Source organism: Apium graveolens, unplaced genomic scaffold (genome assembly GCF_009905375.1).
Source record: "Apium graveolens cultivar Ventura unplaced genomic scaffold, ASM990537v1 ctg2561, whole genome shotgun sequence".
NCBI classification, from domain to species: Eukaryota; Viridiplantae; Streptophyta; class Magnoliopsida; order Apiales; family Apiaceae; genus Apium; species Apium graveolens.
The window spans coordinates 17,067-32,892 of record NW_027417718.1 but is presented as its reverse complement, the minus strand read 5'-3'; the positions used below and the strand labels follow the sequence as shown (position 1 = coordinate 32,892).

At 30.4% G+C, this 15,826-nt stretch overlaps 1 long non-coding RNA gene across 1 annotated transcript; it reads left to right on the top strand.

Annotated features, from left to right (window-relative positions):
* Positions 1–2,892: 2,892 nt before the first annotated feature.
* Positions 2,893–4,894, top strand: LOC141700599 (uncharacterized). Its single transcript, XR_012566441.1, has 4 exons — positions 2,893–3,212; positions 3,495–3,617; positions 3,719–3,823; positions 3,970–4,894. It is a non-coding gene; the product is annotated as an uncharacterized LOC141700599 (long non-coding RNA).
* The last annotated feature ends 10,932 nt before the right edge of the window (positions 4,895–15,826 follow it).

Here is a 15,826-nt window from a genome sequence, read left to right as displayed (position 1 = left end):
AAATTCGGTAAAAGTACCCATACCGACAACGTGACTCGTTCCCGATTTACAAGATTAATTTTTAAAATGATTTTTTCGACGATCCAACCGTACGGATGTTAAGATATATCAATTTTAGTTATATGAAAAAATTATTAAAAAATATGAACTTCATCTTGCATGTCAGGATTAGAAAAATCCGGTAAAAGTACCCATCCCAACAACGAGACTTGTTCCCGATTTACAAGATTAATTTTTAAAATGATTTTTTCGACGATCCAACCGTACGGATGTTAATATATATCAATTTTAGTCATATGAAAAAATTATTAAAAAATATGAACTTCATCTTGCATGTCAGGATTAGAAAAATCCGGTAAAAGTACCCCTCCCGACAACGAGACTCGTTCCCGATTTACAAGATTAATTTTTAAAATGATTTTTTCGACGATCAAACCGTACGGATGTTAATATATATCAATTTTAGTCATATGAAAAAATTATTAAAAAATATGAACTTCATCTTGCATGTCAGGATTAGAAAAATCCGGTAAAAGTACCCATCCCGACAACGAGACTCGTTCCCGATTTACAAGATTAATTTTTAAAATGATTTTTTCGACGATCCAACCGTACGGATGTTAAGATATATCAATTTTAGTCATATGAAAAAATTATTAAAAAATATGAACTTCATCTTGCATGTCAGGATTAGAAAAATCCGGTAAAAGTACCCCTCCCCACAACGAGACTCGTTCCCTATTTACAAGATTAATTTTTAAAATGATTTTTTCGAAGATCCAACCGTACGGATGTTAAGATATATCAATTTTAGTCATATGAAAAAATTATTAAAAAATATGAACTTCATCTTGCATGTCAGGATTAGAAAAATCCGGCAAAAGTACCCCTCCCGACAACGAGACTCGTTCCCGATTTACAAGATTAATTTTTAAAATAAATTTTTCGACGATCCGATGGTACGGATGTTAAGATATATCAATTTTAGTCATATAAAAAAATTATTAAAAAATATGAACTTCATCTTGCATGTCAGGATTAGAAAAATCCGGTAAAAGTACCCCACCCGACAACGAGACTCGTTCCCGATTTACAAGATTAATTTTTAAAATGATTTTTTCGACGATCTGACCGTACGGATGTTAAGATATATCAATTTTAGTCATATGAAAAAATTATTAAAAAATATAAACTTCATCTTGCATGTCAGGATTAGAAAAATCCGGTAAAAGTACCCATCCCAACAACGAGACTCGTTCCCGATTTACAAGATTAATTTTTAAAATGATTTTTTCGACGATCCAACCGTACGGATGTTAATATATATCAATTTTAGTCATATGAAAAAATTATTAAAAAATATGAACTTCATCTTGCATGTCAGGATTAGAAAAATCCGGTAAAAGTACCCCTCCCAACAACGAGACTCGTTCCCGATTTACAAGATTAATTTTTAAAATGATTTTTTCGACGATCAAACCATACGGATGTTAATATATATCAATTTTAGTCATATGAAAAAATTATTAAAAAATATGAACTTCATCTTGCATGTCAGGATTAGAAAAATCCGGTAAAAGTACCCATCCCGACAACGAGACTCGTTCCCGATTTACAAGATTAATTTTTAAAATGATTTTTTCGACGATCCAACCGTACGGATGTTAAGATATATCAATTTTAGTCATATGAAAAAATTATTAAAAAATATGAACTTCATCTTGCATGTCAGGATTAGAAAAATCCGGTAAAAGTACCCATCCCGACAACGAGACTCGTTCCCTATTTACAAGATTAATTTTTAAAATGATTTTTTCGAAGATCCAACCGTACGGATGTTAAGATATATCAATTTTAGTCATATGAAAAAATTATTAAAAAATATGAACTTCATCTTGCATGTCAGGATTAGAAAAATCCGGTAAAAGTACCCCTCCCAACAACGAGACTCGTTCCCGATTTACAAGATTAATTTTTAAAATGATTTTTTCGACGATCCAACCGTACGGATGTTAAGATATATCAATTTTAGTCATATGAAAAAATTATAAAAAAATATGAACTTCATCTTGCATGTCAGGATTAGAAAAATCCGGTAAAAGTACCCCTTCCGATAACGAGACTCGTTCCCGGTTTACAAGATTAATTTTAAAATTATTTTTTCGACGATCCAAACTTGCGGATGTTAAGATATTGTAATTTTAGTCATATCAAAAATTATTATAATTTATTTTTATAATCCAACCGTCACGATTATTAATTCATTTTTATAATTCATTTTTTCAATGATCCAACCATGTAAATCTGAAGATATATTGATTTTAATCATACTAAAAAATTATTAAAAATTTCAAATTAATCTTTTATGTGGGGAAATACTACTCCCGAAGACGGGATTCTTTTTCTATCAACATGGTAATTTTTTTAAATGATATTTTCAAAGATCCAACAGTATTGAGATGTATCGATTGTAATCATACAAAAAAATATTCAAAAAATTTTAAATTTATTTTGTATGATTTTATAATGAAAATCGAATAGAAGTGCAACTATATAAAATAAGTCACTTTCTTGATTAAATAATTACTTTCTTAAAAAATGGTTGTAGGATCATTTTGCACAATATTAATATATATTAACTTTAGTTATATAGAAAAATAATTGAAATTTTTTCAAATTTGTTTCAAATAATTTTATATAAAAAATTATGTGAAATTATTTAAAATAATACTATTCTATTAATATGAAGTAAAATAAAAATAAGTATTTAATTATAATATATAAAAAAAAATTATTTTATGATTTTTTCATTTTTACACAATTTTTGGTTTCCCCCCTTTAATTTTCACTTCCCCCTTCCTTCTAATTTTCATTTCCCCCTTATCTCTCCCATTCCCCTTTCTTAGATCTGACTCCTCTTCTCCTACTGATTCTTTCTCTCCGTACGCTTCCATCTCTCTCCCACGACTCATCTCTCTCCTCTCTCTGCGTGGTTTTTTAGTTTTCAAATCCTGACCATCTCCCTCACCCAATCTTGTTTCTCTTTCACAAAATTGCATATGAATTCAGCTTCTCAATTAGAAAATTGAAGGTTGGAATTTCTAATCTCCTTGATTTTCAAGTTCAAAGCGACAATTTTGAGGAATATTTTTGGAGTTCAAACCTTTCAAGCTCAGGGCATGACTGATGAGTAGCTGTTTATCATTTGCAAGGTTAGGTTATATGTTTGTTGTGCTTAATTTACTCCATGGGAACAGCTTCTATTTCCAGCTTGCACATTAATAATTGAATAAAAATCAAAGAGAAAAGCATTCGGGGGAATGAATATGAGTAGTTGTTGTTCCACCACTTATCTGACCACCAATTACCCATCTCATTTCATAAAATCTCCGACAACCCCCCTTCCTCGTTTTGTTACTTCATCTCTTTCCCACAAAATCACCATCTCAGTAGCTGAAGTTGAAAATGATTATGTTTTTCATGATTTAATTAAGGATAAAGAGAATGGAGATTTTGTTACAAAGATTACGGACAGTCTCTGGCTCAGGGATATTGTCAAACACATTGTCAATGTCTAAACTCAACAACGCTCTCACTCGTCACAACTATACCAGGAGGTCTGAAACTTGTTACCCTCTTTTTTCTTTTTTATTATTATTATTGTTGAGTTATAATTTCAAGATTATCTTGCCATTGCTGATTGATTCTAATTTTATAGTCCGTAGATGACGAAAGTGAGGGCGGGTTCTTAAAACTGAAAGCAACCAGTGAGTGGCTTCTTTGTGACAACACTGCACCAGTCAATAAGAAAGTAATGTATGAGGTTGGTTGTTCTTTATTTTTTTCAATCTTCCTGCTTCTATGTTACGGTATCATTACTCCTATTCATTTGCTTCATAAAAAGTCAAAACAGTCATCAGTATTAGCTTTTAGCCTGCTAAACCCCTTATACTTGTGGTCATGAAACAGGAATTTCAGAATGACAAACAAAGAAGGAAGATACTGAACCTCCTCAAATACGAAACTGTATGATATGGCCTGAACTGTATCACATCTTTACTTGTATCTTTCATTTGTTATTCATTTCTAAAATTTTCTCGCCAGTTAAGATATTAAAGAAATAGTATGGTTCTTAGTTGACTTGATTCAGTAACTAGTAAGATTGAAATTGTGATATAAAAATGATCTGTCTTGAGACAACTGTTGAATGATTTTGCAATGGCAGATGGTTTCTTTTTATTCAACTAGTGAACAAAACAAGATATGTTACTAGTAGTGTCTAGCTGTAGGTATAGTTAATCTAGCAGGCTTATTTGTTCTCCTGGAGCATAAGTTGATTAAGGTGCAGTCTGGATTGCGACTTAAGAGCTATGAGCACCCGTGGGGATACATTTCTATAGAATTCCTGATATTTCACTTTTGGGGAATGTACATAACAAATTATTGATTTCCAAGTTTTATATCATTCTTGTTAACTACATCTATAATCACAGTATTTTTGTTTTTTTATCAATCAATGTAAATAGCGTCTAATTTTTTTATATCATTCTTGTTAATAATGTATATTGATTTAGTGTGACTAGCTCTTTTGCATCCTGCAGTTCGTATTGTTCTCCCACTCAGCTTACAATATTCATAATTGTGTCCCCTGAATTTTAAGTTCAGTTCCCCCATAAAGTATAACATTTATTTATTTTCTGCATAGAAAATATACGTGAAAGAAAAATATAAGTTGTTATATTATAGTGTTAAGGGAGTTCTTATTTCTTAGGCAAAATAATATGTATCGCTTTTACTTCATAAGTTCAGTGTACAAGTGAAGGTATGACGTAGCAATGTAACTTAAGAAGTCTATGTACTGATTTATTAGCAACACTAATGATGATGTGTTGAACAGGTGTTTTTAAATGATGTACTGATGGGAGAACATTCTGCCAGTAGTATTGTACGTTTCTGTAGTAGTGTCTATAACCTTAAATGTTGAAATATGGACGTTTATTTTAAGTATTTCCCTTTCAATATTCCCTGTGATACATCAAAGGCTTTGTTTCTCACTGAAGTTGGTTTATACAGGAACTTCATGAGATATTAAAATTCCGGGTTCTGGATGATAATGATGATTATGGGATCTTATCCATAAAATTCACAAGCGATTCTAAAGAGATTATTGCAGGAACTAGTGATTCATCAATATGTGTTTATGATCTGGGAATGAATAGACTTTCCCTCCGTTTTAAGCCTCATATGGTAAGGTTTTGACATTTTTTGCTGTGATGATCAGATGACATAGTTATATGTGGATATTATGCCATGCTGCTTTGTTTAAACTATTGTTTACATTAATGACTTTATACCTGAGAATATTAGTGGTTTGCAGTTATTCTCTTATACACCTATCAAGTTTAAGATTGCTTCATGGGATCCCTGAACCATCTGCAATTTCTACATATGAGGGATAAAGGCTCTGGCTTTAGCACGAGAGGAAGGGAGCCAATATCTCCAGGAAGTGGTGACGTGAATGATTCCTGGAGTGGTGACAGGAATAATTCTAGTAGGAATGGAGAAATTGATACCAACTTACTAGACTAATATATGCATGCTCTGTTTATGTTAAGAATTAATGAGCATGTTTAGAAATAGATTTTAAGTTATAGTTGTAATTCATGTAGAGAACCTTTGTATTGTAAATTTAATTTCAATTGTGAAATAATAATTGAATTATCATAATACCATTTTATTTTAAAAATGGTTTATTTTAAATAATGGGATTAATTTTATAAACAGTTGTGTGAAAGACACTTTAAAAATGATGAAAACTGTTGTATGTCTCATTGCACATAATATTTTTTTTAAAAAAACTGTTGTCTATTGATATTCTTTGCAATGGTTTAAATCTTTTACACCATTGTCTTTTAAACAAAAAACATTCATGATAACAGTTTTAACAAGTTAAAAGAAGTTTATAAACTGTTGTTTAGGAAAATATCAAATAAGTTAACAACAATGGTTTTTTCACAAAACCATTGTTGTTAAGTTAGGTAGACAATAGTTTAATAAAGAAACGGTTGTTTAAAGAATTTCCTAACAATGGTTAATATAGAGTACGTGTTGTGAATTCTTGATCGTAACCATTATTAAAAAACGTTGTTGAATCTCACTTATTACAAGTGTATAAACAACCGTTATCCAATCTTCGATCACACGAGTGTTGGATAGGCAACGGAAACTCTACCTGTCACACAACGGCAAAAAAACAGTTGTATGATTACAAATATGTTGTAGTGGTAATTCATGAAATGACACCTGAAAAACCTGCATTATGCTTCTTCTTTTTTGTCTATTAAATTGTGCTTTTACAAATGCAACAGGCCAAGAAAATGCTGAGAAACGTGATAGTCAAGTTTACGCATAGCAACCGAGAATTTAAGATAAAAGGGTTGAGTGAGAAGCCTTGCAATGAGCTATAGTAAGTTGTTTAATTTTTTTAATTCTTCCTTTTCTAATGTTCAAAATAAGAGGCCTGTCTGTGAATTGATTCTCACTTTGTTTCTTTCTGTTTGAAGTTTCACATTGAAAGAAAAACCTGGAGATACCGGTAGCCGTGGTGAAGTGAAGCCTAAGGAGATTACAGTTTATGAATACTTTAGAAGACATCTGAATTTGGAACTTAGAACTTCTGCGTACTTTCGTGCATTGATGTTGGTAAACCCAGCAAACCTATTTATCTCCCATTGGCGGTGAGTAAACATGATTGAGATATTTTTGCATATTTTAGTTTCTTTATCTTCAAATTTTGTTTTTACTTGAAGCGATTGATTTTTTGCCTGTTGTAATTTTTAGTTCTGTAGCCTGGTCTCCCTTCAGCGATATACAAAATTACTATCTTATGTGCAAATAGCCTCTGTGTCATTGGTGGTAACTTTAATAATGGCATCAGCGGTGGTAGCATTGGTGATATCTCCAATCTTCATGTCTTCAATTTGGCTTGTCGATATCTTTCTGAGTTCTCTAGTAGCTTTCCTGACTTCTCGATAAGCCATTCTGGAGTTCTCGAATGACTTCTCTATAACATTAAATCTGTGACTTGTAGAGATCTTGACTTGGAGTATTTTTCTCCAAACAGATTTATTCAACTCCTAGCTTCTTCAAATTTTTTCTGAGGCATGATCTTCTTGATCTTCTTCTAGATAGAATCCTTATGTTTCATACTGTTTTAGGAAAAAGACTCAAATCTGCTCCTTTGCATTTTTACAGACTTTAAGTGTTACAAGTACAAAATATAAATTAAGATAACAATAAAACTAACTTAGGGTTGACAAAATGTCTTAGTTTTGTTAAAGTACAAGCATGTCTTTTACAACACATTTTAACTTTTTTCATGTAAAATTCATAATGTTACATATCTGTTTAAAATATTTATTTTTTTGAATTAAAGTTTAATATTTATAATTTTATTCAAAAAAGAAATTCGAAAAGTAATTTGTGAACATATCCTCTTTATTCATCTTAAAATAATAATGGAATTGTATTTTGGTACATATTGGACAAAATAATATCTTTTTGTACTAGTACGCCTTTTGTGCTTGTCACTGGTAGCAAGAAAGTACAAAAGTCGGTTCACGTTGCCCGGTTTCCATTTCCTACTGACCTTGTGGAAAGACTCAAAATTTATTAGAAAACTTTTTTATTGAAAATTTTGAGTTAAAAAGCATTTTTTTAAATATAAGCATGGTTTACAATAATAAATTTTTATTACAATTGAAATTAATAAAAGTTTTGATTATAATTATGTCAAAGTACATATGGTCAAGTCAAACAACTTATATGTTAGACACTATGAGTTGTATTTCTCATGGAATGTCTTCCCGATCTAGATTTTTCCCAATCAACCAGTGGATGAAATATGGTATATGTAGTTTTACCCACAATTTAGTGTCATTTTTACATTTTCAAATCAAATTGACTAATAATTAATAAAAATCAACAATCATATTATCATTCACTTTAATTCTTATGTTTAAATAAACAAAGAAATTAGTAAATATTTTTAAAAACCTTATCATTTTTCAAATACGTATAAATTGTTTGTCAAAAATTTTTGTATCGTATCTTATACCTCTAGAAATTCAATTTGATTAAATATTGTTATGTAAACATTAATTTGTACATGACAATTAATTTCTACATTATAGCGACATGTTTTTTAGACTTAAATCTATTGTAATAGTAATATTATCCTTGCTAGTAAGGGTTGTAGTTGTACATATATTATTGTTAATTGAGGTCAGTATGTGATTTATATATAATCAAATATAAAATTTTCGATAAAATGTCATTTTTAAGTTATATTTTTTATACAATACTTACTACTTAATTTTTACAATGTCATTTTATTTACCATACAAAATAAATTAGAGTAATACTTATTTAGACTTGTACATCCACATCCAATTAATTTATATAATACATGGAGCACACTATGTTGAATCAAAAATTTAAACTATATTCGGCCCACTGAAACCTATTATATACAATTGGGCCTCCAGAATAGAGAAAATAAAAAATGTAGGTAAAACCCTAATATAACCACAAGCGGCCGACTTAAAAACAAAATAAACTTGTACATGGCTATGAAATAGTGTTTTGGTATTATTTATATTTTGTGTGAAAGAGTGTTTTGGTGCTGTAAGGTTAAACACATCTTCAAATGAATTGGTGCAGGATTAAGTGGACAAGATTTGGAGATTATCATGAATTGATATTGTTTAACAAGGGTAAGGTAATAATTTATATTTTCCTATATCTTTATTTCCCTTTCTTATGTGTTTTTTGCACAAACTTTTGTTAAAAATTATAACACTGCAATAAGTATCCCATTTTTCTTGTATATATGGATGTGGATTGACATGAAATGCCATTTGTATTTGTTTTTAAATGATCTTGATATCAAGAATTATCCCTTTCAAGATTATATCTCAAATTTAAGAAAAAGAATTTAGTTACATTTGTAATAACTTTTTTGTTCCTCATAAATAATCAAATACATGATATACTAAAAAAATGAAAATTTATAGATAAAAGCCCACATATTATTTATATTTTATCTTCATATTTGTTTGATTACACTGTTAAATTTATTTTATGTTTATGTGTGAAAATTTTTTAGAGACATATGCAGAGGAATTATATTTTTCTTGCTATTTGCAACAAGTTCCACAAACAATGAAGAAAGTGCTCCAAGTCCCTTCTTTTTCTCCTCTTCATCAATCTACTTGTGTAAGCTTTCTTTGTTCTTTTTTAACTTTTACTATGTAAATATATAGCATAAATATAAATGTAGATAGTACAAGTGAAGCCCCATCACTATTTAACTTTATATTACATGACACATGGTTGAAAATGAGATTTCTTACTTGATAAAGATGTAGGCTCTATTTGGGACAAATTATAGTGTTGTAAAAACTTATATTTCAATACATAAACAGGTAGGCAGGCTAACCATTTTCAGCCATAAGCTTATATTTGAATGGAGCTGACACTGAAAAAGTTTAAGATGCACTGAGGGTGCTTGACATTGTCTTGAGACAGCAAGCGGCTAAAAGGTATCCAGACGACCGGAACTAATTAAGAAACTTGCACTTTGAAATGATGCATTACTTACTGTTATGAATGTGGAATATGCAGGGATTGCCTTTTGGTGAGGCAGTCATTTTTCCATGACGACTCTAGGATGCTTACTAGTGTTGGAGGAGGGGTTTCCGCTTGTCGTGGTCTCCATTCTAGTTTTCGTCCTACTCAGGGAGGATTGTCACTCAATTTAGGTAAGGATGCTATATTTTTCTGCCTAACCCCGTTTTCAAGATTATATCTCTAAAACACTTATTTCACTTGACTCCCTTATTTCACTTGATGCCCACTTACTCATTCATTTTTTCAGACGTGTCAACGACCATGATCCTTACTCCTGGGCCTGTAATTGATTTCCTGAGAGCCAATCAGGGTATACAGGATGCTCGTAGAATAGACTGGATTAAGGTAATTCATGAAATGACACCTGAAAAACCTGCATTGTGCTTCTTTTTTGTGTCTATTAAATTAGTGCTTTTACAAATGCAACAGGCCAAGAAAATGCTGAGAAACATGAGAGTCAAGGCCACGCATAGCAACCGAGAATTTAAGATAAAAGGGTTGAGTGAGAAGCCTTGCAATGAGCTATAGTAAGTTGTTTAATTTTTTTAATTCATCCTTTTCTAATGTTCAAAATGAAGAGGCCTGTCTGTGAATTGATTCTCACTTTGTTTTTTTTCTGTTTGAAGTTTCACATTGAAAGAAAAACCTGGAGATACCGGTAGCCGTGGTGAAGTGAAGCCTAAGGAGATTACAGTTTATGAATACTTTAGAAGATATCTGAATTTGGAACTTAGAACTTCTGCGTACTTTCCGTGCATTGATGTTGGTAAACCCAGCAAACCTATTTATCTCCCATTGGCGGTGAGTAAACATGATTGAGATATTTTTGCATATTTTAGTTTCTTTATCTTCAAATTTTGTTTTTACTTGAAGCGATTGATTTTTTGCCTGTTGTAATTTTTAGTTCTGTAGCCTGGTCTCCCTTCAGCGATATACAAAATTACTATCTTCTGTGCAAATAGCCTATGTGTCATTGGTGGTAACTATAATAATGGCATCAGCGGTGGTAGCATTGGTGATATCTCCAATCTTCATGTCTTCAATTTGGCTTGTCGATATCTTTCTGAGTTCTCTAGTAGCTTTCCTGACTTCTCGATAAGCCATTCTGGAGTTCTCGAATGACTTCTCTATAACATTAAATCTGTGACTTGTAGAGATCTTGACTTGGAGTATTTTTCTCCAAACAGATTTATTCAACTCCAAGCTTCTTCAAAATTCTTCTGAGGCATGATCTTCTTGATCTTCTTCTAGATAGAATCCTTATGCTTCATACTGTTTTAGGAAAAAGACTCAAATCTGCTCCTTTGCATTTTTACAGACTTTAAGTGTTGCAAGTACAAAATATAAATTAAGATAACAATAAAACTTACTTAGGGTTGACAAAATGTCTTAGTTTTGTTAAAGTACAGGCATGACTTTTATAACACATTTTAACTTTTTTCATGTAAAATTCATAATGTTACATATCTGTTTAAAATATTTATTTTTTTGAATTAAAGTTTAATATTTATAATTTTATTCAAAAAAGAAATTTGAAAAGTAATTTGTGAACATATCCTCTTTATTCATCTTAAAATAATAATGGAATTGTATTTTGGTACATATTTGACAAAATAATATCTTTTTGTACTAGTACGCCTTTTGTGCTTGTCACTGGTAGCAAGAAAGTACAAAGTCGGTTCACGTTGCCGGTTTCCATTTCCTACTGACCTTGTGGAAAGACCCAAAATTTATTAGAAAACTTTTTTATTGAAAATTTTGAGTTAAAAAGCATGTTTATAAATATAAGCATGGTTTACAATAATAAATTTTTATTATAATTGAAATTAATAAAAGTTTTGATTATAATTACGTCAAAGTACATATGGTCAAGTCAAACAACTTATATGCTAGACACTATGAGTTGTATTTCTCATGGAATGTCTTCCCGATCTAGATTTTTCCCAATCAACCAGTGGATGAAATATGGTATATGTAGTTTTACCCACAATTTAGTGTCATTTTTACATTTTCAAATCAAATTGACTAATAATTAAATAAAAATCAACAATCATATTATCATTCACTTTAATTCTTATGTTTAAATAAACAAAGAAATTAGTAAATATTTTTAAAAACCTTATCATTTTTCAAATATGTATAAATTGTTTGTCAAAAATTTTGTATCGTATCTTATACCTCTAGAAATTCAATTTGATTAAATATTGTTATGTAAACATTAATTTGTACATGACAATTAATTTCTACATTATAGCGACATGTTTTTTAGACTTAAATCTATTGTAATAGTAATATTATCCTTGTTAGTAAGGGTTGTAGTTGTACATATATTATTGTTAATTGAGGTCAGTATGTGATTTATATATAATCAAATTTAAAATTTTCGATAAAATGTCATTTTTAAGTTATGTTTTTTATACAATACTTACTACTTAATTTTTACAATGTCATTTTATTTACCATACAAAATAAATTAGGGTAATACTTATTTAGACTTGTACATCCACATCCAATTAATTTATATAATACATGGAGCACACTATGTTGAATCAAAAATTTAAACTATATTCGGCCCACTGAAACATATTATATACAATTGGGCCTCCAGAATAGAGAAAATAAAAAATGTAGGTAAAACCCTAATATAACCACAAGCGGCCGACTTAAAAACAAAATAAACTTGTACATGGCTATGAAATAGTGTTTTGGTATTATTTATATTTTGTGTGAAAGAGTGTTTTGGTGCTGTAAGGTTAAACACATCTTCAAATGAATTGGTGCAGGATTAAGTGGACAAGATTTGCAGATTATCATGAATTGATATTGTTTAACAAGGGTAAGGTAATAATTTATATTTTCCTATTTCTTTATTTCCCTTTCTTATGTGTTTTTTGCACAAACTTTTGTTAAAAATTAAAACACTGCAATAAGTATCCCATTTTTCTTGTATATATGGATGTGGATTGACATGAAATGCCATTTGTATTTGTTTTTAAATGATCTTGATATCAAGAATAATCCCTTTCAAGATTATATGTCAAATTTAAGAAAAAGAATTTAGTTACATTTGTAATAACTTTTTTGTTCCTCATAAATAATCAAATACATGATATACTAAAAAAATGAAAATTTATAGATAAGAAGCCCACATATTATTTATATTTTATCTTCATATTTGTTTGATTACACTGTTAAATTTATTTTATGTTTATGTGTGAAAATTTTTTAGAGACATATGCAGAGGAATTATATTTTTCTTGCTATTTGCAACAAGTTCCACAAACAATGAAGAAAGTGCTCCAAGTCCCTTCTTTTTCTCCTCTTCATCAATCTACTTGTGTAAGCTTTCTTTGTTCTTTTTTAACTTTTACTATGCAAATATATAGCATAAATATAAATGTAGATAGTACAAGTGAAGCCCCATCACTATTTAACTTTATATTACATGACACATGGTTGAAAATGAGATTTCTTACTTGATAAAGATGTAGGCTCTATTTGGGACAAATTATAGTGTTGTAAAAACTTATATTTCAATACATAAACAGGTAGGCAGGCTAACCATTTTCAGCCATAAGCTTATATTTGAATGGAGCTGACACTGAAAAAGTTTAAGATGCACTGAGGGTGCTTGACATTGTCTTGAGACAGCAAGCGGCTAAAAGGTATCCAGACGACCGGAACTAATTAAGAAACTTGCACTTTGAAATGATGCATTGCTTACTGTTATGAATGTGGAATATGCAGGGATTGCCTTTTGGTGAGGCAGTCATTTTTCCATGACGACTCTAGGATGCTTACTAGTGTTGGAGGAGGGGTTTCTGCTTGTCGTGGTCTCCATTCTAGTTTTCGTCCTACTCAGGGAGGATTGTCACTCAATTTAGGTAAGGATGCTATATTTTTTCTGCCTAACCCCGTTTTCAAGATTATATCTCTAAAACACTTATTTCACTTGACTCCCTTATTTCACTTGATGCCCACTTACTCATTCATTTTTTCAGACGTGTCAACGACCATGATCCTTACTCCTGGGCCTGTAATTGATTTCCTGAGAGCCAATCAGGGTATACAGGATGCTCGTAGAATAGACTGGATTAAGGTAATTCATGAAATGACACCTGAAAAACCTGCATTGTGCTTCTTCTTTTTTGTCTATTAAATTGTGCTTTTACAAATGCAACAGGCCAAGAAAATGCTGAGAAACATGAGAGTCAAGGCCACGCATAGCAACCGAGAATTTAAGATAAAAGGGTTGAGTGAGAAGCCTTGCAATGAGCTATAGTAAGTTGTTTAATTTTTTTAATTCATCCTTTTCTAATGTTCAAAATGAAGAGGCCTGTCTGTGAATTGATTCTCACTTTGTTTCTTTCTGTTTGAAGTTTCACATTGAAAGAAAAACCTGGAGATACCGGTAGCCGTGGTGAAGTGAAGCCTAAGGAGATTACAGTTTATGAATACTTTAGAAGACATCTGAATTTGGAACTTAGAACTTCTGCGTACTTTCCGTGCATTGATGTTGGTAAACCCAGCAAACCTATTTATCTCCCATTGGCGGTGAGTAAACATGATTGAGATATTTTTGCATATTTTAGTTTCTTTATCTTCAAATTTTGTTTTTACTTGAAGCGATTGATTTTTTGCCTGTTGTAATTTTTAGTTCTGTAGCCTGGTCTCCCTTCAGCGATATACAAAATTACTATCTTCTGTGCAAATAGCCTCTGTGTCATTGGTGGTAACTTAATAATGGCATCAGCGGTGGTAGCATTGGTGATATCTCCAATCTTCATGTCTTCAATTTGGCTTGTCGATATCTTTCTGAGTTCTCTAGTAGCTTTCCTGACTTCTCGATAAGCCATTCTGGAGTTCTCGAATGACTTCTCTATAACATTAAATCTGTGACTTGTAGAGATCTTGACTTGGAGTATTTTTCTCCAAACAGATTTATTCAACTCCAAGCTTCTTCAAAATTCTTCTGAGGCATGATCTTCTTGATCTTCTTCTAGATAGAATCCTTATGCTTGATACTGTTTTAGGAAAAAGACTCAAATCTGCTCCTTTGCATTTTTACAGACTTTAAGTGTTGCAAGTACAAAATATAAATTAAGATAACAATAAAACTTACTTAGGGTTGACAAAATGTCTTAGTTTTGTTAAAGTACAGGCATGTCTTTTACAACACATTTTAACTTTTTTCATGTAAAATTCATAATGTTACATATCTGTTTAAAATATTTATTTTTTTGAATTAAAGTTTAATATTTATAATTTTATTCAAAAAAGAAATTCGAAAAGTAATTTGTGAACATATCATCTTTATTCATCTTAAAATAATAATGGAATTGTATTTTGGTACATATTTGACAAAATAATATCTTTTTGTACTAGTACGCCTTTTGTGCTTGTCACTGGTAGCAAGAAAGTACAAAGTCGGTTCACGTTGCCGGTTTCCATTTCCTACTGACCTTGTGGAAAGACCCAAAATTTATTAGAAAACTTTTTTATTGAAAATTTTGAGTTAAAAAGCATGTTTATAAATATAAGCATGGTTTACAATAATAAATTTTTATTACAATTGAAATTAATAAAAGTTTTGATTATAATTACGTCAAAGTACATATGGTCAAGTCAAACAACTTATATGCTAGACACTATGAGTTGTATTTCTCATGGAATGTCTTCCCAATCTAGATTTTTCCCAATCAACCAGTGGATGAAATATGGTATATGTAGTTTTACCCACAATTTAGTGTCATTTTTACATTTTCAAATCAAATTGACTAATAATTAAATAAAAATCAACAATCATATTATCATTCACTTTAATTCTTATGTTTAAATAAACAAAGAAATTAGTAAATATTTTTAAAAACCTTATCATTTTTCAAATATGTATAAATTGTTTGTCAAAAATTTTTGTATCGTATCTTATACCTCTAGAAATTCAATTTGATTAAATATTGTTATGTAAACATTAATTTGTACATGACAATTAATTTCTACATTATAGCGACATGTTTTTTAGACTTAAATCTATTGTAATAGTAATATTATCCTTGTTAGTAAGGGTTGTAGTTGTACATATATTATTGTTAATTGAGGTCAGTATGTGATTTATATATAATCAAATTTAAAATTT